The 23,139-nt window shown below is 41.0% G+C and overlaps 1 protein-coding gene across 5 annotated transcripts in view; it reads left to right on the top strand.

Annotated features, from left to right (window-relative positions):
* The first annotated feature begins 9,659 nt into the window (after nucleotides 1–9,659).
* The window catches only part of Wnk3 (WNK lysine deficient protein kinase 3), a 200,532-nt gene continuing 187,052 nt past the window's right edge, over nucleotides 9,660–23,139 (top strand). For 2 of the 5 annotated variants that reach the window (XM_013502861.1, XM_013502857.1), the window contains exon 1: nucleotides 10,052–10,693. The gene's annotated coding sequence lies outside the window, so the exon portion shown is untranslated. Of the gene's footprint in view, nucleotides 9,835–10,051; nucleotides 10,694–23,139 lie in introns of those variants that run through there. The other 3 variants (XM_013502859.1, XM_013502858.1, XM_013502860.1) reach the window with 3 other exon arrangements.

Genomic DNA, 23,139 nt, shown 5'->3' with positions numbered 1-23,139 from the left:
TATTATTATTATTATTATTTTTGAGACAGATTCTTGCTATGTAGTTCAGGTTAAACTTGAACTCATTATGTAGACCAGGTCAGCTTCAAACTCATGGTGATCCTCCTGCCTCAAACTCCTGAGGGCTGGGTTCACAAGTGTGCACTACCATTCCAGAATCAGTTTACCAAGGTAGTTACAGGTATTCCCTGACATACACAAGCATGTATTTTTTTCTTCTTTTCTTTTGATTTATTTTGGGGAGAGGCACTGGGGATTGAATCCAGGGCCTTCATTTTGAGCTACATCCCCAGCCTCCTTTTAAAATTTTGATACAGGGTTTCGTAGGTTGCTATGTTGCCCAGGCTGAGTTTGAAGTCATGATCTTCTTTGCCTCACCCTCCCAGAGTGCTGGAATTCCTGGCATGTGCCACCTTGTCAGGCATTATTTTTTATGGATGTGTGGTGGTAGGGATCAAATCTAGTACAGCAAATATGTGCCATTCCACTGAGCTATACCCTTATTCCCCTTATTTTTTCTAATAAATGATAGAGTCATGCTATGTTGCTACAGGTTGGCCTTGAATTTGCAATCCTTCTACCTCAACCTCCAGAGTAGCAGGGACTACAACATGGACCACTATACTTGGCTAAGGATTATTTCTTGAAAAAGCATGCATGGCTTAAAACTGTGAACATCAAAAGCAATCTTCTCTCAAGAAATTGTAGTTGAAAAAAAAGGAAAGAAATTGTGGTAATAGACTTCATTATGTCATTTCTGTTTTAGCTAGGTAAAATTTGTACTATGGAAGTAACTTGGGCTAACTATCTCTAAATGTGCACACTTCCAAATGAGGCAACCATTACCAAAATTGTGCAGGGCTAGGGGTACTTGCCTAGCATGTGTGAAGCCCTTGGTTCAATTTCAAGCACTGCACATAAATAAATAAATAAATAACAAGTATTAATGTAATTCATTATTTTTATTGGCTACATTATACACTTTAGTGTGGCTATACCACAATTTATTCAACCATTCTTTTATTGATAAGCACGCAGATTTACAGATGCTTTTATTTCTGTAAGACACACTCTGAACAGCTCCATCAACGGGTAAGTGTACGTAGCTGAAATTGTGGTTGCTTAATCGCTTGGCATTCTCCCCTTTCTTTCTGCTAATAGAATGGTGCATTTGTTCAGGTATTAAAGTGTCCTGGTCTCAAGGAAGCTAGTTCCATTCTCTGATCTATATGTGGCATGTGAATCTAGTTTTTTTTTTTGTCTTTTTGAGACAGGGTCTCCCTATGCAGTTCAGGCTGGCCTTGAGCTCACTTTGTAGCCCAGGCTGGTCTCGAATTCACAACGATCCTTCTGCATCAGCCTCCCGAGTGCTGGGATTACAGGCGTGCGCCACCACGCCCAGCAATGTGATCTAGTTATGGCAAGGAAGGTATATAGATAATTTTGCTTGGGGATGTGCCTAGAAAAAATATCACCTTTCTATGTCAGGTGTAGTGGCACAGGCCTGTAATCCTAGCACTCAGGAGGCTGAGACAGACAGGAGGATCGCCAGGAGTTTGAGGCCAGCCTGCACTAGATAGTGAGACCCTGTCTCAAAAACAAAAAACAAAAAGCAAACTAAAAAAAGAGAAAAACCAAACCTTCCTTGACAAAAGTAGAGTGGTCTTTCCCTGGACACTACCATCCTGCCACTCCTTTTTCTGCCTTTAAATGTAGTCGTGATATCTAGATTCGGCAGCCCATCTTGTAAATATAATGTATAATGCCTACAGACAAAAAACTAATATGTAAGTGGGGCATGGTGGCACATGCCTACAACCCCAGCAACTCAGGAAGCTGAGGCAAGATTGCAAATTCTAGGCCAGCTTGGATAATTTAGTGAGACCCTGTTTCTTTTTTTTTTTTTTTTTTGAGACAGGGTCTTGCTATGCAGTTTACCGGGCGTTGAGCTCACTTTGTAGCCCAGGCTGGTTTTGAATTCACAATGATCCTCTTACCTCAGCCTCCCAAGTGCTGGAATTACAGGCATGCACCACCACGCCCGGCAAGACCCTGTCTCAAAATAAAAATTAAGAGGGCTAGGGGTATAGTTCAGTGGCTCAGTGGTAGAGCTCCTCTGGGTCCAATCTCCAGTGTACCCTCTAAAAAAAGTCAGTATGTAAAAGATGGTGGAATGGAAAGACAGAACAAGCTAGGACCTTTCCTTTCTCTTTCTTTACTATATTTTTTCCCTTTTGCAATGTTGGGGATATAACCCAGGGATGTGAGCATGCTAAGTACACACTTTACACTTACAAAACAAAACAACCAAACCTTTCTTGACAAAAGCAGAGTCAAGACCTAACCTAGTGTGGTGGCACACATGTATAATCCCACTGTTCGAGAAAGCTGAGGCAGGAGAATCAAAACTTTAAACACAGCCTGGGCACTTTAAGGACTTAGTGGTACCTGTCTCAAAATAAAAAATAAAAAGGCCTATAGACATATCTCAGTGCAAAGGCCTTGGGTTCAATCCCCACTACGGCAAAAACAAAAACAAATAACAAAAACACATTAGTTGTTATTCATTTTAACCAACAAATAAAATTGTGTATATTTACTGTGTACACTTTGAAATACATATTATAGAATTGCTAAATCAAGTTAATGAATATTGATATTACCTCACATAGTTATCTTTTTGTGGCAAGAACATTTAAAATCTATGCTCTTAGCAGTCTTCAAGAATGCAATCCACATTTTAATAAAAACAAACTCAGGCCCAGCCTGGCACAGGGATGCATGCCTGTAATCCCAACAGTTAGGAGGCTGAGGCAGGAGGATTGCTGTGAGTCCAAGGCCAGCCTGGGCTACATAGTGAATTCAAGGCCAGCCTAAACTGCTTAGAGAGACCCTGTCTCAAAATACCAAAAAAACAAAAACAAAAACAAAAAAACCCACAAAAAAACAAAATTAAAATCAGGCTCAATATATATTTAAAAATAATACAATCCACTGAGCTGGGTATGTTGATGCATACCTATAATTCCAGAACTCTGGAGGGTTGAGGCAGGAGGATCACAAGTTCAAGTTCAGCTTGGACAGTTGAGTAGTTTATCAAGACTCTGTCTCAAAATAAAAAGGGCAAGGGTTGCAGCTCAATGTGAAGGCCCTGGGTTCAGCATCCCAAATTATGAAATGCAGTACATTGTTATTACTGCAGTCACTTTGACTACAATTGACCTCTTGAAATTATTTTTTTAATCTGAGATTTTGTATCCCTTGACTAATCTCTGGGCAATCCCCCTTTCACTCCACAGCTAGTAACCACCATTTTATCTCTACGAGTTCAACTTTTTTACGTTCCACATACAAATGAGATCACAGGATATTGTATTTGCCTTTCTAAGCCAAACTTGTTTACTTAACATAAGGTCTTCCGGGTTCTTCTACATTGCCATAAATGACAGGATTTTTGTTCTTGTTTTCCTTCCCCCTTCCTCTTCCTCCTCCTTTTTTTTTTCAGTGCTGGGGATAGAACCCAGCAGTGTGTATGCCGTGTGTGTGTGTGTGTGTGTGTGTGTGTGTGTGTGTGAGAGAGAGAGAGAGAGAGAGAGAGAGAGAGAGAGAGAGAGAGTAGAAATGGAACTCAGGAAGTGCTGAGCTACTTTTTAATTTCATTTTGAGATAGGGCCTCCCTAAATTGCCCAGATTGGCCTTGAACTTTTCATCCTCCTACCTCAGACTCCCAGATATTAAGATTACATGAGTAGGGGCTGGGGATTTAGCTCAGTGGCAAAGCGCCTGCCTGGCAAGCGCAAGGTCGTGAGTTCGGTTCCCGGTACCGGAGAAAAACCAAAAAAAAAAAAGAAAAAACAAAAGATTACATGAGTACACCACTGTGAATGGCGGACCTCCTTCTTTTTAAGACTGAACAGTGGGGGCTGGGGATTTAGCTCAGCGGCAAAGCGCCTGCCTGGCAAGCACAAGGTCATGAGTTCGGTTCCCGGTACCGGAGAAAAACCAAAACCAAAAAAAAAAAAAAAAAAAAAAAAAAAAAGACTGAACAGTGCCTAATGTATTTATGTACCACATTGTGTTTATATGTCCATTGATCAATGGATACTTAATAACTTGGCTGTTATGAATAGTGTTGCAGTAGACACAGGAATGCAATTGTTCCTTCAACATGTTAATGTTATTTGCTTTGGTTATATGTCCACTGGTCAGATCAGTGGATCATACAGTAGCTCTATTTTTAATTTTTTGATAATTTCCATAATGTCTATACTAATTTTCACTCCCATGAATAGTATGCAAGGGTTTCCTTTTCTCTACATCCTTGTCACAATTTGTTCTCTCTCTTTCTTCCTTTTTTTTTTTTTGAGACAGGGTCTCACTATGTAGCCCAGGCTGGCCTCAAACTCACAGTGATCTTCCTGTCTCAGCCTCCGAAGTGCTGGGATTACAGGTGTGCACCACTACACCAGGCATATTTCTTTTTTTTTTTTTTTATAATACCCACTCTAACAGGTGTGAGTTAAAGCTTACAGTTTATTTTCAGTACTGGGAATTGAATACAGTACTTCCACAATGAGCAACATCCCCAATCCTTTATCTATCTGTCTATCTATCTATCTCTCTATCATCTATCTATCTATCTATCATCATTTTTTATGGCACTGGGGATTGAACCCAGGGCCTTTCCACTGAATTACATTCCCAGTCCTTTATTATTTTTACTGTGACAGAAGGTATCACTAAGTTGCTAAGTTGCCCAGATGGGGCTGGAATTTATGATCCTCCTGCCTCAGGCTCCCAGAGTGCTAGGATGACTGGCATGTGCCACCATACCTAGATGATATTATAGATTTTTTGTTACATTCCTCCATGTTGCTTTCCAAAAATAAAGTTAGCAGTGGCTTAGTGCAGTGGTGCTCATCTGTAGTTCTAGCTACTTCAGAGGCTGAGGCAGGAGGATTAAAAGTTTGAAATCAGCCCGGGCAATTTACCAAGACCCTGTCTCAAAATTAAAAGTAAAAAAAGGATTTAGAATGTAGCTCAGTGGTCAAGTCACTTTGGATTCAATCACTAGTACCACCAAAAAAAAAAGTAATGATTCATACTCTTGTCAGCAGTGGATGGATACAGGGAAATGGACACTCATCTGGAATTTATTTTATTTTTCAAGCATCATTTATTTGTCTGTGTATGTAATTTACTTTGTATATGGCCTAAGGTAGGGATATAGCTTTGCTTTCTTTTCTGTTGGCTAACCAATTTTGAAAAGACTGTTTCATAATAAACTATGTTTTTGCACAGAATTCAAATTGACATTATATTTATATTTTCTGTAGTTATTGCTTTTAGCTTCTATATCTTCTCCTCATCCTTCAAGTTTTCTATTGACTTAGAGGAAGGGACATGGCAAGAAGACAAAATGCAGAGTTCATTTGCCATCTCTTTTCCTTGTTTTTATGTTTCAAAAACCCAAGTCCTAAACCGGGCATGGTGGTACACACCTGTAATCCCAGCACATCTGAGGCTGAGGCAGGGGGATCACTGTGAGTCTGAGGCCAGCCTGGTGTACACAGTGAGTTCAAGACCAACCTGAACTACACAGTGAGATCTGTCTCAATAAACAAAACAAAACAAACAGCCAAACAATAAACCCAAGTCCTTAGGGGAAGAGGATTAGGGATATTGATAAAGTGGCTAGGGAGAAGGATTTTATGCAGCCTAAAGACAGAGTCTGGGACCGGGGATATAGCCCAGGGGGCACAAGCTCCTGCCTGGCAAGTGCAAGGTTTTGAGTTCAGTTCTCTGTGCCAAAAAAAAAAAAAAAAAAAAGACACATTCTGGCCCTTCCTACCCTACTAGGGTTACAGATAATGTAATGCCATCAGGGAGCTCCTTAGGTTCTAGGTAGAGAGGATCCATCCTTTGCTTCTTCGCACCATCCTTGCATAGACAGCAAAGCTTGAAAGAGAGCTATTCTAGGCAACCTTAACAAAAATTCCCACATCACTTGCGGGGCCCCAGTTTAACAAAGGCCTAAATGAGCTTGAAGGAACACTGTGGACAGTGTTCTGCTAATCTGTGTGGCCTGATAACCAAAGATTTAATAGAGCTCTGCTCTGGAGCCTCAGTACTGTAAAATAGCTGAGAACTATGTCTTGAACCTGGATTGAAGGAACACGAAGAAAACTTAGACCCAGGCGAGGTGGCTCATGCCTGTAATCTCAGCTACTCAAGAGGCTGAGGCAATTTAGTGAGATCCTCTTTCAAAAAACAAAAACCAAGCCGGGCATAGTGGCACACACCTGTAATCTCAGCACTCAGGGGGTTGAGGCAGGAGGATCGCAGTGAGTTTGAGACCAGCCTGGGCTACATAGTGAGTTCAAAGATAGACAGAAGTAAGCGAGACCCTGTCTCAAATCACCCCTCCACAAAAAAAAAAAAAAAAAAGTCAAAAGAGGAAAAGCAAAAAAAGGAAGAGTAGAGAGGAAGAGGAAGAGGAGCAGAAGGAGAGGAAATTTAACTTTCCCCACGGAAAGTTGGAGCCTAAAGTTAAATGGAATCACAGACAACAAAGAGAAAATATTTAAGAGCATGAACTCTGAACTAAACTAACTGGATTCAAATTCTAGCTCTGCCAGTCACTTCCTGAATTAACCTGGGCAAATTATTTAATCGCCTGTGCCTTGATTTACTAATTTGAAAGTGATGTTAGTAATGACATCACAGGATTTGATGGGTGATATAAAGCTCACAGTAAATGTTATTTAATTATTAGCTGTTATTATTATCATACATTTTAGTTGCTAGACTATGATTCCTACATCTAACAAGAAAGAAACACTCTACCCTGAGCTACACCCCAACTAAGACTTTTCTGAAAGACCATTTCTTACAGAAATATATAGAGGGGTCATTGGAAGGGAGGGAAGAAGAGAGGAAGGAAAAGGAGACCAACAACTGAAGCCTTATTCATTAGTCCTGAAGCTGAAGTTTCTGATTCTCAGAAAAATATACTATGCCAGACTGTTCATTTCTAAAATAACTGAGCACTCAGGAGGCTGAGGCAGGAGGACTGCCATAAATTTATGAACAGTCTGGACTTTACAGTGAGTTTAAAGCCAGCCTGGAATGCATTACATTACCCTGTCTTGAGAAGAAAAGAAAAAAGAAAAGAAAAGAAAAGAAATAAAGTGCCACTTGAGAGACAGAGGAAACCAGGGGGTAAGGAAGGGGATGTTCCCTAACACACATTGGTGATTAGCTGTAATTGCCTATTTCCCTTTCTGCCCACATTGGCATTTGTATTGAGTTCTGGACTAGGTTGTCTCAGACAGAGAAGCACATACACCAGTAAGAGGTCTACATTGAAAGCAACCTGTCTTTGGATGGGAACACTCTTGTTTGGTTTTCAAATTTCTAAAGCTCATAAAAGTCACACTACTTAATAGTTACTGAACCAATGTTTGCCTGTTAAAGAAGTGCTTGGAAGAGTTCACATCTGAGCAGGTTGAAGGGCTCACATTTTCAAGTATTGTTCAGTGTCGATTACATCATCAGGCTCAGAGATAAAGGCAGAGGGACAGGGCCACAGTCTTTGAGCTGAGTTCTTTGTTTTGTAAACGTGGATGTACACAGCGGTGGTAGGAGTCTGTCGTCCCTGAGAAATAGAAACCATGGCCACAAATTTCTAGTTACCATCTCATGTGAGTCAGGACCTACAAAGATTTGGAATAATTTGTTAACCTTTCAAACTGCCCCTTCATGGTAGTTTCGCTACTCTTCCAAGTGTTTTCCCCACACTAGTCAATAATTCAACAGAGGAAAAGACTATCTTCAGGAGTGTGAGGAAAGGAGTGTGGGAAATCCCACCCATTCTTCAGCTAATTGTAAATACAGAGACTCTCAAAGTACAGTGCTGGTATTATTTGGAGAAATCACACCTTTATTCTTTCAAATTTGTAATGAAGGAAGACCTCCACAGGTGAAGTGGCTGAATCTCACCCTGTCCCTTGTCACAACTGTAAGATGGGGGTTTGAATTTATTTAAGGGCAATGGTCTGGTTTTCTTTTCTTTCTTTCTTTCTCTCTCTTTTTTTTTTTTTTTGGTTTTTCTCCGGTACCAGGAACCGAACTCACGACCTTGTGCTTGCCAGGCAGGCGCTTTGCCGCTGAGCTAAATCCCCAGCCCTTTCTCTTTCTTTTTTTCTTTTTTTTTTTTTCTTTCTTTCTTTCTTTCTTTCTTTCTTTCTTTCTCTTTTTTGAGACAGGGTCTTGCTATGCAGTTCCAGCTGGACTTGAGCTCACATTGTAGCCCAGGCTGGTCTCAAACTCACAATGATCCTCCTGCCTCAGCCTCCTGAGTGCTGGGATTATAGGTGTGTGCTACCACTCTGGTTTTCCTACATGTTCCAGCAACACGGGGATTAACAGGTGATCTTCAAGAGGAAAAGGGTAGAAACAAGACAGAGGTCTACAAGGCCTCCTATCTGTTTGTGTTTTTGTGGTGCTGGGGATTTAAAGGCCTCTTATCTTTGCATTCCATTTGGACCTTAGAAGCCACAGTTAAAGTTGAGAGGGCTGTTGTTTTGTTTTTTGAGGTAGGGTCTTGGTATGTAGTTCAGGCTAGTTTTGAACTCACTATATAGCCCAGACTGGCCTTCAACTCGTGGCGATCCTCCTGTTTTAGCCACCTGAGTTGGGGATTATGGGCGTGCACAACCACACCTGGCTGAGAGTGCCTTTTTAAACCACTGGAAACGGCTGGGATCTATAGCAGGAAAAGAAAAATAGGTGTTGTAGAAGGAAGAGGTTGGTATAACCCAGTAATAGGCCCATGAAGCTGGGTCATTGAGAAGAGTAGCCTGGTATTTTCCACACAGCCTGCTACTCTCAAGGCATCCTGCTAAGCCCTGAGGGGCTTTGGAAAAGAAATCTTACCCTTTAGGAGTTTTCATTCAGGTGCTAGGACACCAGATGTATCCCTGGGGGGCTGAAAAATGCTTGCGCTCTGGACAAAGAACACCTGGGCTTAGGTTTTAATTCCTCTGTACATAGTTGTGTGAACTTGAATAAGTCATGTCCATTTTCTCTCCTAAGCCTGTTTCCTCTGTCAAACCATGATTGATGAAGTGAGAATTACAGAAACAATTCTGCACTGCACCTCACGCAGCACAGGAAGCGGTTTTAAAATTAAGCCACTGAACAGAAGTTAACGCGTAGTGAAGGCCCAATGAAGATAACATTCACTACCAGCAAGAGGACCCGGGAGTTTTTCAGGTAGATGGACAGTAGGAGACTGAGAGGGCCAGCTACAGGGGAAGGTAGCCTTTTCGCATGCGCGCAGTCTTGGAACCCAACAGAGCAGCGAGGGGGCGGGGCCAGGTTTCTGAAGGGGTTGCTATGGCACCGAGGGGCCAAGAGAGGTTAACCGAACCCTTAAAACATTGCTCCCTCCCCCACCCGCCATCGCCAGGGCCGAGGGCCATTGTTCCCTGCAAAATGGCGTCAGTAATCCTCCTCCCGGTCACAGGCCTAAGTAACGCTGAGAGTGGAAGTGAGACCGAAGGTGAAAACCAAAACTACAATTCCCAGGATACACTGCATTTGCCTGTGAGGCGCAGGGCACGTGCCCAGGCCTAGCGGTTACAGGCCTTCAAAATTCCGTTTCATAGCTTTCCTTTCCCATCCCCGCTTTGGTTGTTGCCCAGCCCCCGCGCGCGCGCACTGCAGTCCTGAGGGGGGGGGGGAACATGCCGTGGCCGTTGCCCTCGAAACGTAACCGAGAGACCGGTATTTGTAAATCTGTGCTTCGACTTTTAATCTCAAAGCCCGCAGGTAGGAGTCTCGCGAGAAAAACTGGGAGTTGAAAAAGGGGAGCTAGGGTGGCGGGTGAAAAGGTGCTGGCGGGTACCACATTTCAATAGAGCTACCACGTTGAATGGCTTGCTGAGAATTGAGAGTGGGCGCTGCGTGGCTAGGAAGTAGTGTGTGCTTGGACTTTTTTTTTTTTTTTTTTTCTCTTTTGAGGGAGAGGGCAAAGCCGCCGTGAAGAGAATGAGAGATTCAGAACACACGGGAGATGTCATGCGTGGCTCCCGACTGAAATTTTCTTTTTGGAGAGGAGAAGCCTTTCTCCTCGACGCGCATCCCTCTCTCCCGCTGCGTTGAAGAAGGCGGGGGAGGCGTGCGCACGCTCTAGTTGGCTAGCTACTCGGCACCTCGTTGCGATAGGGGCTGCTCCGAGTTAGGGCTGCTCCGTTGGCGTTCGCTGCCCCTCCCCCTCTTCTTTTCTCCCCTCCCTTCCCCGCCCCCCACCGCCCCTCTCTTCTACCCATCTGAATTCCCTGGCTGGAGTACGCGTGCGCTGGGTCAGCTCCCTTCGAGCGCGAGCTTGGGCTCCTACCCTGCTCCTTTAACCCCGCCCGCTCTTTACCTACCGGCCGTAGCTGGCCCGGTGGGCTCGCGGGGAGACGCTCGCGCGCGCACGCGCACGCGCACACGACGCGGAGCGGAGCCGAGACGTCGAGGAGGGGAGTAAGAAGCATCGGAAGAAGCGATAGAGGAGGCGGCGGTGTGTTTGTGTGTGTGTATGTCTCTGTTCTACGGTGTGACTCGTCGGGGGGCTGGAGGAGGTTTGAGAGAAGGCGAGGAAGAAGCAAAAAGTCAGTCTCTCTTCTTGAAAGCCTCTAGTCTGGTGAGGGTCCCGGGCGCGTTGGGACGCAGGGAGAGAGGGAGGAGGCCGGGGGGCGTGTCGGATCGGGCTGAGAGATGAATGGGCCGGGGATGAATGGAGGGAGACGGCGGCGGCCAAGTCTGTTCCGAGTAAGTGTCCTAGTGGGGGCCAGCTTGACTGAGGCCAGGTGAGTGCCATCACCAGTAGTTACTGGAGGAGTCTGCACTGGGATCTTTGGGGTTGTCGGAGCCGCTGTCAAAGTGACGGATTAGGCGGAGAGAAAAATTAAGAGGCAGAAAGTGGGGAAGGGTAGATTTGAGGTTGAGATGCATTTTTTCTTTTCGTTTTTGTTTGGAGGGGAGCAACTTTGAGAGCAGATGGAAGACCAGGGGACAGGGAAGGAGAGGAGGTCACAAGAGGAAGACCAGGGGACGGTTGACAAAGGACTGAGTAATCATTTAAGTGAGATTGAGGCTACTGAAAGAGAAGATCGCTTCGGATGTGGGAAGTTGAGTAAGGTTTCAGTGTTTGAATTGATGGAAATTGGGTGGGGTAAAGAGTGGATTTAATTTTTATGTTCAGATGATGTGTGATGTGTGTGTCGACTGATCAGAGTGAGGAATATTGCAGTCTGGTTTTGTGAATGTGTTAGGTTCACGGGGAATTGAGAGGTGTTATTTGGGGAGGGGCGGTGTGTGTTGTGTGACTAACATGTTGGGGATGGCAAGGAGATAGCATGATAGGGATCCGATAAAAGTGAGATGGCTTCGTTGTATGGAAAGAGGTTTTGTTTGACTAGAGAGTGGTGAAACATTTATGTAGTGGGGTGTGGGTGGAAGTCCTGTTCGTGTGTATCTCCGTATCTCAGGAGTTGAAAGATGTTAAAATGAGGCTAAACCTCCAAACAGATGCAAGTAGTACAGCTTATTCCTTTTTAAGAGTTACTGCTGAGGCAATTATATGAATAGCCTTTGAGTGGTGAAAATCTGATTAGTAATGATTGCATCCTATTCTTGGAGGCTTTGTTACCTGGTTTTCATTGTAGTAAGTTTGAATAGCAAGAAAACCTTTAACGAGGTCTTAGTATAGGACAAAGAGCCACAGGTGTCTTCTCGAAATCTCTATCCTTTGGATTGATGAACTTAAAAATTGTTTAAGCTCGACAATCCAAAGGAAAGATACCTAGCATTAAAACACAGCTAAAATGTACTAAAGCTGATTTTGAGTGCTTAAATAATTATACATGATATTTTGGTCCTTTTGAATGTATCTCGTTTGAAAATTGGCACTTCCGTTTTGGTGTGAGTTTAAATTACAACATTACTTGGACATTTTATTCTCTGAATACATCATTTCTGGTAAGGATGTCCTGTGATGGTTTTATTCTGTTCTGGGTCAAGATTTATTGTTACGGATTTCTAACTTTTCATGATTATTTTTTACAGATTTTACTGATGTGTATTGAGTTCTCTTGGAAATGTTGCAAGTTTGAGAACATGTCTAGTGTTCTGTTATCATATTGGAAAGAATGCAATCTTTTTTATGGCTACCCATAGTTTGGATACAAAAGTTAGTACTATGTTCATAGTTTGTCAGATTGAGAGAGAGAGAGAGAGAGAGAGAGACAGAGAGAGACAGAGAGAGAGAGGGACAGAGAGAAGTTATCCATAGCATCTCTGCCAGACAAAGTGGTCTCCTAGTTTTGAACTAGAGGAGGCTAGAAAGTGTAAGCATGGTATATTTGGGGAGTGGAATGAGATAAGGCTGGAATCTTAAGGCTGAGGTGAAGGACTAGATTTAGCTCTGCCTTCAGAAATTCTTTCTCTTGTCTTTTTTTTTTTTTTTTTTTTTTTGAGACAGCGTCTTCCTGCATAGTCCAGGCTGGCCTTAAACTCACTGTGTAGTTCAGGCTGGCCTTGAACTTAGCAGTCCTCCTGCGTTAGCCTCCCGAATGCTGAGGTAGCAGGCATGCATCATCATGCCTGGGTCTAAAATTCTTGAAAACCTTTCCTGCTCCCCCTTTCTTCGTTTGGCTGGCATCATCCTCTAAGCTAAATAAGATGCCCCTCTTTAGAGTTCCCACGCTTAGTATGTAATCTTATTTACTAGACTTCCGTTGGGAGGCAGGCAGGAAAGGTATTTTCTTCCTTATTTTTGAAAGAGAAAGTGAAGCTCAGAAAAACAAGACATGGCCTAATAAGTGGTAGACCTTGGAGTTCTGATTTCTAAACCAATGTTAATCTTCATATCAAAAGTCTACATTTATTGGTATTATTACTCTGTAGTGTTTCAGAAGTTAGATTTCTGTAGTGTTGACTAAAGCTTCTTCCATAAATTAGAGGAGTTTCTCTTTTCACTAAGTTATCCATTGCTTAGCAAGTAAATAATAAAGCCAGTGGCTGTAAAGAACCATAGTAGAAATAAAGAAAAGGAGAACTGTATATTACTAACAGATTTCTAGTCTGGAAATTGAATTAAAAATAATTAGCCTCAGAGGGCTTAAATTTTTGTGTAAATGTATTAGGAGGAGGAGGGGTTATGTGTAAGAAAAAATACCAATACTCTTCCTTTCTGTATCATCTTACTATACGCAGACCAGCTCTATTTGCAGATGTACTTGATTATGTCTTTTGGGTAAAAGCCAGAATTCATGTTCCCCTCCCCTTTTTTTCCTTCCTTCCTTCCTTCCTTTCCTTCCTTCCTTTCCTTTCCTTTCCTTTCCCTCCCTCCCTCCCTCCCTCCCTTCCTTCCTTCCTTCCTTCCTTCCTTCCTTCCTTCCTTCCTCTGCGGATTGCATGCTGGGCCTTCATACAGACCTACATCCCCAGCCCTTTTTTAAATATTTATTTTGAGAGAGGGTCTTGCTAAATCAATAAATTGTCCAGTCTGGGCTCAAATTTGTGATCCTCCTGCCTCAGCCTGCCAAAATGCTAGGATTATAGGCTTGTATTACCACCCTGGGCTCAGAATTCTTTTAAAGGAATGTGTCTTTTCCATTTTTGTTTGAGATACAAAATTTGCGATACTGTTGAGATATTTGATGACTAAGGGACATCTATAATGGCATTTATTCAGAAATTCTCTAAATCTCAAAGGTAGAATTAAAGCTGGGTGTGATGATACATACTTGTAATTCCACTGTTCTAGAAGATAGTGGGATTACAAGGAGGATTGCAAGTTGGAGTCCTCCTGGGGCAATTTAGCGAGACCATGTCTTTAAAAGCGTGGGTGGGGGGGGTGGAGATGTAGCTCAGTGGGAAGACCCTGAACTTTCTTTTTTTTCCTCTTCTTTTTTCAATTCTGGGGCTTGAACACAGGGCCTCAAGCATAGTATGTAAATATCCTACCACTGAGCTACATCTCCAGCCCCTCCATCTCTCTTTTTGAAAAAGTCTTAATAGGCCAGGCATGATGGGACATGCCTGTAATCCCAGCACCCTGGATGTTGAGGCAGGAGGTTTGCCAGGAGTTCAAGGCTAACCTGGACTACATAGTGAGACCCTGACTCAAACAAACAAAAAAACCCCAAACAACCCCACCACCAAAACAATCTTAATAGAAATGAAGTACATTGTTTTCTGTGTTTTAGTATGGTAGCTTTTAGAAATGTGTGATAAACCAGGTGTTGTGGTGCATGCTTGTAATCCCAGCACTGGGGAGTTTAAGGAAGGAGGACTTAAAATTAGAAAGTAGCCTGAACTACATAGTAAGAACCTGTCTCAAGAAGCAAAAACAAAACAAAAGAAAAACCAAAAACTCCTCATAAAATTCACATAACACACTTACTGTTTGAACCATTTAAAAATATACACTTCAGTGGCGTTATGGAACTTTATGGTATTGTGCAGCTAGCACCACTGTCTAGTTCCAAAATATTTTCGTAACCCCAAGGGAAGTTCTATGCCCAGTAAGCAGACACTCCTCATTTTCCCTTCTCCTCAGCCTTTGCTGTCTCTTATGGATTTACCTTTTCTGGATATTTCATAAGTGGATGTAAGGTATAGATGATCTGTTATGTCTGAATTCTTCCACTTAGCATGTTTTTGCAATTCACCCATATTGAGACATATACTGGTGTGTGATTGATTCCCTTTTACAGTTGAATAATATTCCATTGTATTGGTATGCCACATTTTGTTCATTCATTAATTCATGCATGTATTTGGAATGTTTCCATCTTTAAGCTTTTTTGAGTAGTGCTACTATGAATATTCATGTGCAAGTTTTTGTTAGAATACCTGTTCAATTATTTTGGGTACCTAGAAGTGGAATTGCTGGGTCATGTAATACTCATGTGTTTAACTTGTTGAGGATCCACCAAGCTGTTTTTCACAGTGGCTGTCCTGTTTTGCATATTCACCAGCAACATATGCGGATTACAATTTCTCTACATCCTCATCACTTGTTGCTTTTTTGCTTAAAAAAAAAAAAAAAACGAGACTCCTTGTGGGTGTTATGTGGTGTCATTGAGTTTTTAATTTGCGTTTCCCTAATGAATAATGATATTGGGTATCCTCTCTTGTGTTTGTTGACTATTTGCATTTCTTCTTTGGTGAAATGTCTATTTCATTTGCTAATTTTTAATTTGATTGTCCTTTTATTGATTTGAAAGAGATTTTTTTGGTTTTCTTTTCCTTTTTTTTTAGACAGGGTCTCACTATGTACCCCAGGCTGGCCACAAACTCATGGCAATCCTCCTGCCTCAGCCTCTTTAGTGTTGGGATGAGAAGTGTGTGCCACCATGCCTAGCAGAGTTGTAAGAATTTTTAAAAATCTGTATTCTGGATACTAGTCCCCGGTGAGATATGTGATTTGCAAATAGTTTATTTCATTCTGTGAGTTGTCTTTATACTTTTTTGATAGTGTGTTTTAAGGCACAAGAGTTTTGGAATTTGATGAAGTCCATTTTATCTATTTTTTTCTTTGGTTTCTTGTGCTTTCAGTTTTATATCTAAGAAATCATTGCCATTTCAAGGTCACAACGATTTACTCCTGTATTTTCTTTGAAGAGTTTTATAGTTTTGGTTCTCATGTTTAGGTCTTTGATCCACTTTGAGCTCATTTTTGTATGTGACTTGAGTTAAGGGTCCAGCTTTATTCTTTTGCATACAGATTAATTTGCAGTTTTTAAAATGTAATACACAAGTCTATAAGTGCATATTAAATAAAGCTATTTGTGGTGACATTCAGTCACTTTTTGGCAAGTTGTGGTGGGAGGGATGCTTCTACATGCATTCTTTTATGGTGCTGGGGGTGGAACCCAGGGCCCTGTGCATGTTAGCTAAGCACTCATCTGAGTTTCCACCCGGGCTCTCTAAATGCATTTTTTTGTGGTACTGGGAATGGAACTTTACCTTTGAGGTATATACTTTTTATTTAGACACAGAATATCCTAAATTGACCAGGTTGGGTTTGAATTTGAGAATCTCCTGCCTCAGCCACCTTCAGTGCTGGAATTATAGGGGTACACCGCTATGCCTTGGCTTCTAAATGCATTTTTGAAGGCTATGCATTCTATTTGAAGTGTGGGAAAATTCCAAAGGTCTTTATGAGTCAGTGAAACTTTTACGATCAGGAAACCTCAGTATGTTAAACTAAACAATCCTTATGCTAAGATTACATAAGGGTTTTTTTTGGTCTTTTTTTTTTTTTTTTTTTTGAGACAGGGTCTCACTAGGCAGTTCAGGCTGGCCTTCAACTCACTGTGTAGCCCAGGCTGGCCTCGAATTCACAGAAATCCTGCCTCAGCCTCCCGAGTGCTGGGATTATAGGCATGTGCCACAATACCCAGTTTACCAGTCCCTTATGTATCTGATTTGTACAATTGACATAGGTATTTTTAATTAAGAGGTTTTTGTTTGTAGATTGTTTATATAGGGTTGAATCATTGTTTAAAATTGGGGAATAAATAGTTTTGGTCTATAATTATCTGTTCTTTAACCAGAAATTTACTATGTATTTTTTTGTGGTGCTAGGGATTGAACCCAGGGCCTTGTGCATGCAAGGCAAGAACTCTACCACTGAGCCACATTCCCATTCCTACTAGATATATTTTATTTTATTTTATTTTTTATAGAAATACTATTTATCCCAATTAATTTTATTATTCTTTTTTTTATCATTTTGAGACAGGGTCTCGCTATGGTTCAGGCTGGCCTTGAGCTCCCTTTGTAGCCCAGGCTGATCTCGAACTTGCTGCAATCCTCTTGCCTCAGTCTCCCAAGTGCTGGGATTACAGATGTGTGCCACCACACCTGGCTCTTAGATATATTTTAAAAGTAGTCATGCCTGTATTATATTGTTTTTGATTGTTCAGATCTGTAATCTAGACAAATATTTTGAAGCAACTTCTTAACTAAAATGTGTGTCAATCAATACTGTCCAGAAACTTTTCTTTTTTTTTTTGGTTTATCTCCGGTACCGGGAACCGAACTCACGACCTTGCGCTTGCCATGCAGGCGCTTTTGTCGCTGAGCTAAATCCCCAGCCCCTGTCCAGAAACTTTTCATTTGTAGCTTCAGCAATAATCACCTATGTCTTATCCTGATCATTTAAGAATAATGTAAAATTATTTTATATTTTATTTACTTGTAAAAATAGGAATTAAAATTAGCATAGCACAATTGGTTGATAAATCTCAGCTTTTAGTTACATCATTAAAATAGAGCCATTAATTTATTTTTAAACTAGGAGATGTTTTTGTTTTATTATTTATTTATTTTTGTACTGGAGATTTAACTCAAGGCTTTTGCACTAAGCTATATGCCCAGCCCTTCTTTTTTTTTTTTTATTTTGACACAGGCTCTCACTAAGCTTCTAAATTGCCCAGGCTCTGCTTGATCTTGGGATCCTCCTGCCTCAGCTTTCAAGATCTGGGATTATAGCCATATGCCCCACCATGCCTGGTAGGAGATATTTTAAAACAAGCATGGGAAATGTGTGCTGATTCAGCTCCAAGACCTATGAGTTGATAGTTGAGCTCTGATTATGTCCACTGCTTCTTTGAGAATAATTTTTTATGCTGGGTATGGATTCCAGGATCTCCTACATGTTAAGGAAGCTCTCTACTACTGAGCTATACCACTAGTCCCAAGAGATTAATTTTTTTGTTCTTGGGGGATACTGTGGTGGCATTTCCATTTAGACAGTCTTGAAAGGTTTCTTGCAAGAGATTAAAAACTTTTTTGTTTTGTTTTTCTGAGGCAGGGTCTTGCTATATAGTTCAGGCTGGCCTAGAATACCTATGTATCTAGCATAGGCTGGTCTTGAACCCATAGAAATCCTCCTGCTTGGGCCCCGTGAGTGCTAGGATTACAGGCACGTGTGCCCCTTGAGATTAAAAACTCTTGAAGATAGGTGGTTCATTTGCTAAGGAACGTTTTAAAGGTGCTGATGAGTTACTCTGAAGTTGTTAGCCCAGGTGAATCGCAGTGTGACATACCCAAGGTATTTGTAGATTCTACCATTTGTTCAACAAATAATCGGATTCCTACAGTGTGCCAGTGTGGGCATGTTAGCAGTAGGTGAAAAAGAAGGATTACAGTGGAGGATAATGGGAGGTGAATAAATAAATACTTTTGGAAAATAAATACAGGAAGAAAGCTTTTAGAAGAATGGGCATATTGAGGGAGGAGCTTCTGTAGCTCAGGTAGCTAAGGAAGCTTCTTTGAGGAGGTAACTTTGAATAAGAACAGACCAGCTAGTATCCCCTGAGGGAGGGGTCAGACAATGAAGGCAAAGACTTTGATTTGTGCTATCTCTTTTCACCATTTTTTATTTCCCAAATGTCTTATGTATTCTTTGAACTGGCTTTGTGTGTGTGTTACCCTGGAATTGAACTCAGTGCCTTCCCACTGAGCTCTATCCTAACCTCTTTTTGTATTTTGAGACGGGGTCATGCTAAATTACTAAATTGCCCATGCTGGCTTGAATTTGAGATCCTACTGCCTCAGCCTCCCAGGATGCTGAGACTACAGGCATGTGCTGCCAAGCCAGGCTAATAAACAGGCTGTTACTGAATGAAAATTCTTAGTATCTTTTCTTTTGATGGAATTACATCATAGGTTTCTCACTATTTAAAATGGGTGAGTTGCTACTTTTTGTTTCTAAGAAAACCAAAACAAAAATAGATACATTCCTTATGAGAAGAGGCAGTTCTTCAGTGGAAACGTTACTGGAGTCGGAGTCAATCTGGATTCTAGCCTTCCCTCAGTGTGATCTTGTGTGTCTGTTAGAACCCTTTTCCTTGTTATTAAACTAAAGCCCTACCCCTCCCTATTTTGTAGGGTTCCTTTGCTAATCAATGAGAATATATATTTGTAATACATACGACGTGTAACATATTCTATTAATATACTTTTGGAAAGGATCTCAATTGAGAAATTTTTCCCACCAATTTAAAGCTTTTATGTTTGTACCCATCTGGTAAATTTTAGCACCAAATGTCTAAATTCATTGATTAATATGGAGAGGTTGGGTTCTTAAAAAAATGGTAGTTTGGTAGAAAGTATGTTGGATTTGGAGCTAGAAAACTTGAGTTCTAGAATTCTCCCCTTCATTTAGCAGCTCTATAACTTGGGTAAGCCTTTAAACTTCTGCAAACCTTCCTGATTTTCAGAATTCAGGCTAATACCAAGTAGCTCTCAGGATTATTCTCAGGAGTAATTGAGTCAAATAGATGAATTATTTTTTGTTGTTGTTGTTGGTGCTAGAGGACTTGCCTTGAGGCTGTACCACTGAGCTACCTCCCCCCACCCCACTCTCAATCCCAATGAAGTTCTTTTGAAAATTGTAAAGCAGGGGTCATCAAACCTTTTTGGTGATAAAAGGCCAGATAGTAAGTATTTTAGGCTTTGTGAGCCATGAAGTATCTTTTGAGATTACTCAACTCAGCTATTGTAGAAGTTATGGATGATATATAAATGAATAAATTATGGCTATGTTCCTATAAAACTTTATTTTTGAGCACTGAACTATGAATTTCAAATAATTTTTATGGGTTGTGAAAGACTTTTTAGTTTTTTTCAACCACTTAAAAATGTTTAAAAAACTTCTGTTTCTTACAGGCTACACTAAAGCAGTATGGTGGGGTTGGCCTGAGGGCAGTATGTACTTTGGATGCTGCTGCTATAAAAGGATAGGCAGAATAAAGTGTTAATTGAGGATGAGAGGGTAGGTGATTGACACATAGAAATTACTTAATTTTGATGACAAAGGAGATGGGGATGAGGATTTTTTGTTTTTTTTTTTTTTTGGTGTTTGTTTGTTTGTTTTGGTCTTTTTGATACAAGGTCTCACTGTGCGGTTCAGGCTGGCCTTGAGCCCAGTGGTCTTCCTGCCTCAGCCTCCTGAGTGCTGGGATTACAGGTGTGTGCCACCTTTTTTGGTGTTGCTGAGGCAAGGTCTCAGCTATGTAGACCAGGCAGACCTTGAACTGAGTGCTGGGATTACAGGTGTGTGCCCGACCTTTTTTGGTGTTGCTGAGGCAAGGTCTCAGCTATGTAGACCAGGCAGACCTTGAACTCACTATGTAGCCCAAGCTGGACTCAAATTTATGGCGATCTTTTTGCCTTAGCCTCCTGAGTGCTGGGATCACCGGCATGCGCTACCATACCCAGCCTGGAGAAGATTTTGATACAGAACTTTATCACATAAAATGGGCATCTTTAATTGAAGAAGTGATTTTGCTAAAGTAAAACAGGAAGATAAGCAAGGAAAAAAGGTAGTTTTAGGTTATGAATTCCCAAGGAATATGATGTGGTTGTGAAATAGAGAGAGAGAGAGAGAGAGAGAGAGAGAGAGAGAGAGAGAGAGAGAGAGAGATATGCATTTCAGGGCTGTAAATAGTATGTTCATATGACTTCATGTTATGTGGCACATTATCAGGAATAGGTAGAAATGGGTTTGGGAGTGAGATGCCTAGATTGAATTGTGTTTTTTATTCCCTAGTGCTGAGGATTGAGCCCAGGGCCTCACATGCTAGATACGGCCTCTACCTGCCACCCTCCTCCCCCAGCTATAGTCCCAGCCCTGGCTCTCTCTTTTTAAAAAAAATAATACTAGCTGTGCTCACATAGTCAAATTGCTTTTTCTTTTACTTTCTTTTCTATTTTTGGTGCTAGGGATCAAACCCAGAGACACTTTACCACCAAATTTTATCCACAGCCTTTTAAAAATTTTTATTTTGGAACAGGATCTAAGTTGCCCAGGCTGGCCTTGAACTTGTCAGTGCTCCTGCTTCATCCTCCTAATAGCTGAGATTATAGATGTAGGACACAATGCCTGGCAAGAGACAAGATTTTGCTGTTTTTTCCAGAGTAACCCCAGAATTTCATCCTCTATGGATCCTCCTGCTTCAGCCTCCTTAGAAGCTGGGACTACAGGCAGTGGCACCTTATCTGGAAATTATGTAATTTTGGGGGGCCTAAGTTTCCTCATTTATAAAATGAAAATAACAGTATTACTTATCTCAAGGTTCTTGTGGTGAAATGCAAGAAAGGAGAGTTTACAAATGTTTGGCATATAGCACTCAGTAACTTAATGATATTCATTTGAATATATGTTAAGAAATATATGTTCCTTAAAATTATTTATATTACATATCCATCTATCTTTTTTGCAGTAATGGGGATTGATTGAACGCAGGACTTTTATACTGAGCTATATCCCTAGCCCCTTTTTGTTTTCTAATTTTTTATTATGAACAGTGACAGAGTATTTGAAAAAGTAAGAGTGAAAAATGAGGGAGAAACTGGCTCTGCAGAGAGTGGTTCTGCTGAGTAAAAGGAAAAAGCAAGGTGTTAGTACATCCTGGAAAGCACTGGGTGGACTATCATGAGGAAAATCACAATAGCCTATGTTTTTTTAAATTTTATTTTTGCTCTGGTTTTTGAGATAGGGTCTCACTATGTAGTTCAGACTGGCCTTGGGCTCACTGTGTAGCCCAGGTTGGCCTCTTTTTTAGATAATCCTCCTGCCTCAGCCTTCCTAAGTGCTGGGATTATAGGCATGTGCCACCATAGCCAGCTCTTTTTTGAGACGGGGTCTTACTTTCTCAGGCTGTGCTCAAATTTGCAATCCTGCCTCAACTTCCCAATGTGCTAAGGATTATAGATCTGCGTTACCACACTCGGTTCTATCATAGTCTTTAAGATCAAAATGTTTTAAGGCGATTTTTATTTTCAAGGCCATGGAGAAAAAGTTACTCTCACATACTGTAGGTCAGATTTTAAATTGGAATTGCCTTCTGTGGAGTTTAACTGCACATAGAAGATAGTTTGGTAGCATCGTATAAAAGTACAAATGTATTATATGCCCTCTTCTGGATGTATTAATATTACTTGAATAAAAGCTTTAAACTGCAAATTTCCTTTGTTCTAGCAATCTTACTTCAGGGATTTAAATATAGATGATAAAATATGCAATATTATTTGTAATAGTCAGCAATTTGCTACAAAGTAAGAATGAGAAACAATGCAGTAAAAAGGAAAAACAGTATCTTATGTTATGGTTATATAAAGCTTAATGAGCTGGTGATGTAGCTCATTTGTAGGGCACTTTCCTAGCATACATGAGGCTGTGGGTTCCATCCCCCAGTACTGCAAAAAAAGAGAAAACAAAAAAAAAACTCAGGCAGGATGATTGCTTGCACCCAAGAGTTCATGGCTACCGTGGGCAATATAGGAAGACCCCATCTAACACAAACAAAAATAGTTAAGAGCTTAGTATATACTATAACTTCTTTTGTGGTACTAGGGTTGAACTCAGGGCCTTCCTGCTGAGCTAAGTCCCTAGCCCTTTTTGTTTTTTATTTTGAGACGGGGCCTTGTTAAATTGCTAAATTGTCTAGGCTGGGCTTGAATTTGTGAACCTCCCTCCTCAGCCTCCCAGAGTGCTGGGATTATAGGCATGTACCACCACACCCAGCCAGTTATATTTTTTGTGGAGAAAGGGAAAGAGAGAGCATATATTTGCTTAAAGAGACTCTGAAGGGATCTAGGATATATAGTTCATTGGAAGATCAGTTGCCTAGCATGCAAGAAACCCTCCCCGGCACTGAAAAAAAATTAAAAAGAGGAAAATGCTATGAACAAATAATTCACATAGGACGAGATACAAAAGAGCCAAAAAACATGAAAAAAACCTAACTATTACTAGTTATCAAAAAAATTAAGAGTGACACTGAGCAAAGGAGATTAGTTTAATTTCCATTTATATGCAATCATATTGGTAGTATTTCATACCTAACATATTGACAAAATTAATTATATTTAAAAAATCAATTGCCGCTGGTATGGTGGTGCATGTCTATAATCTCAGCAGCACTCTGGAGGCTTAGGCAGGAGGATTGCCTCAAGTGTCGAGGCCAGCCTGGGTTAGAAAGTGATTTCAAGGCCAGCCTGATCTCCGTAGTGAAACCCTGTCTCAAAAAGACAAAAAAAAAAAAAAAAAAAATCAATTGCCTAGTA

This window comes from Chinchilla lanigera, unplaced genomic scaffold (assembly GCF_000276665.1).
Source record: "Chinchilla lanigera isolate Chin_1 unplaced genomic scaffold, ChiLan1.0 scaffold00074, whole genome shotgun sequence".
In the NCBI taxonomy this organism is placed as follows: Eukaryota; Metazoa; Chordata; class Mammalia; order Rodentia; family Chinchillidae; genus Chinchilla; species Chinchilla lanigera.
This window is presented reverse-complemented; position numbering and strand designations above follow the sequence as displayed.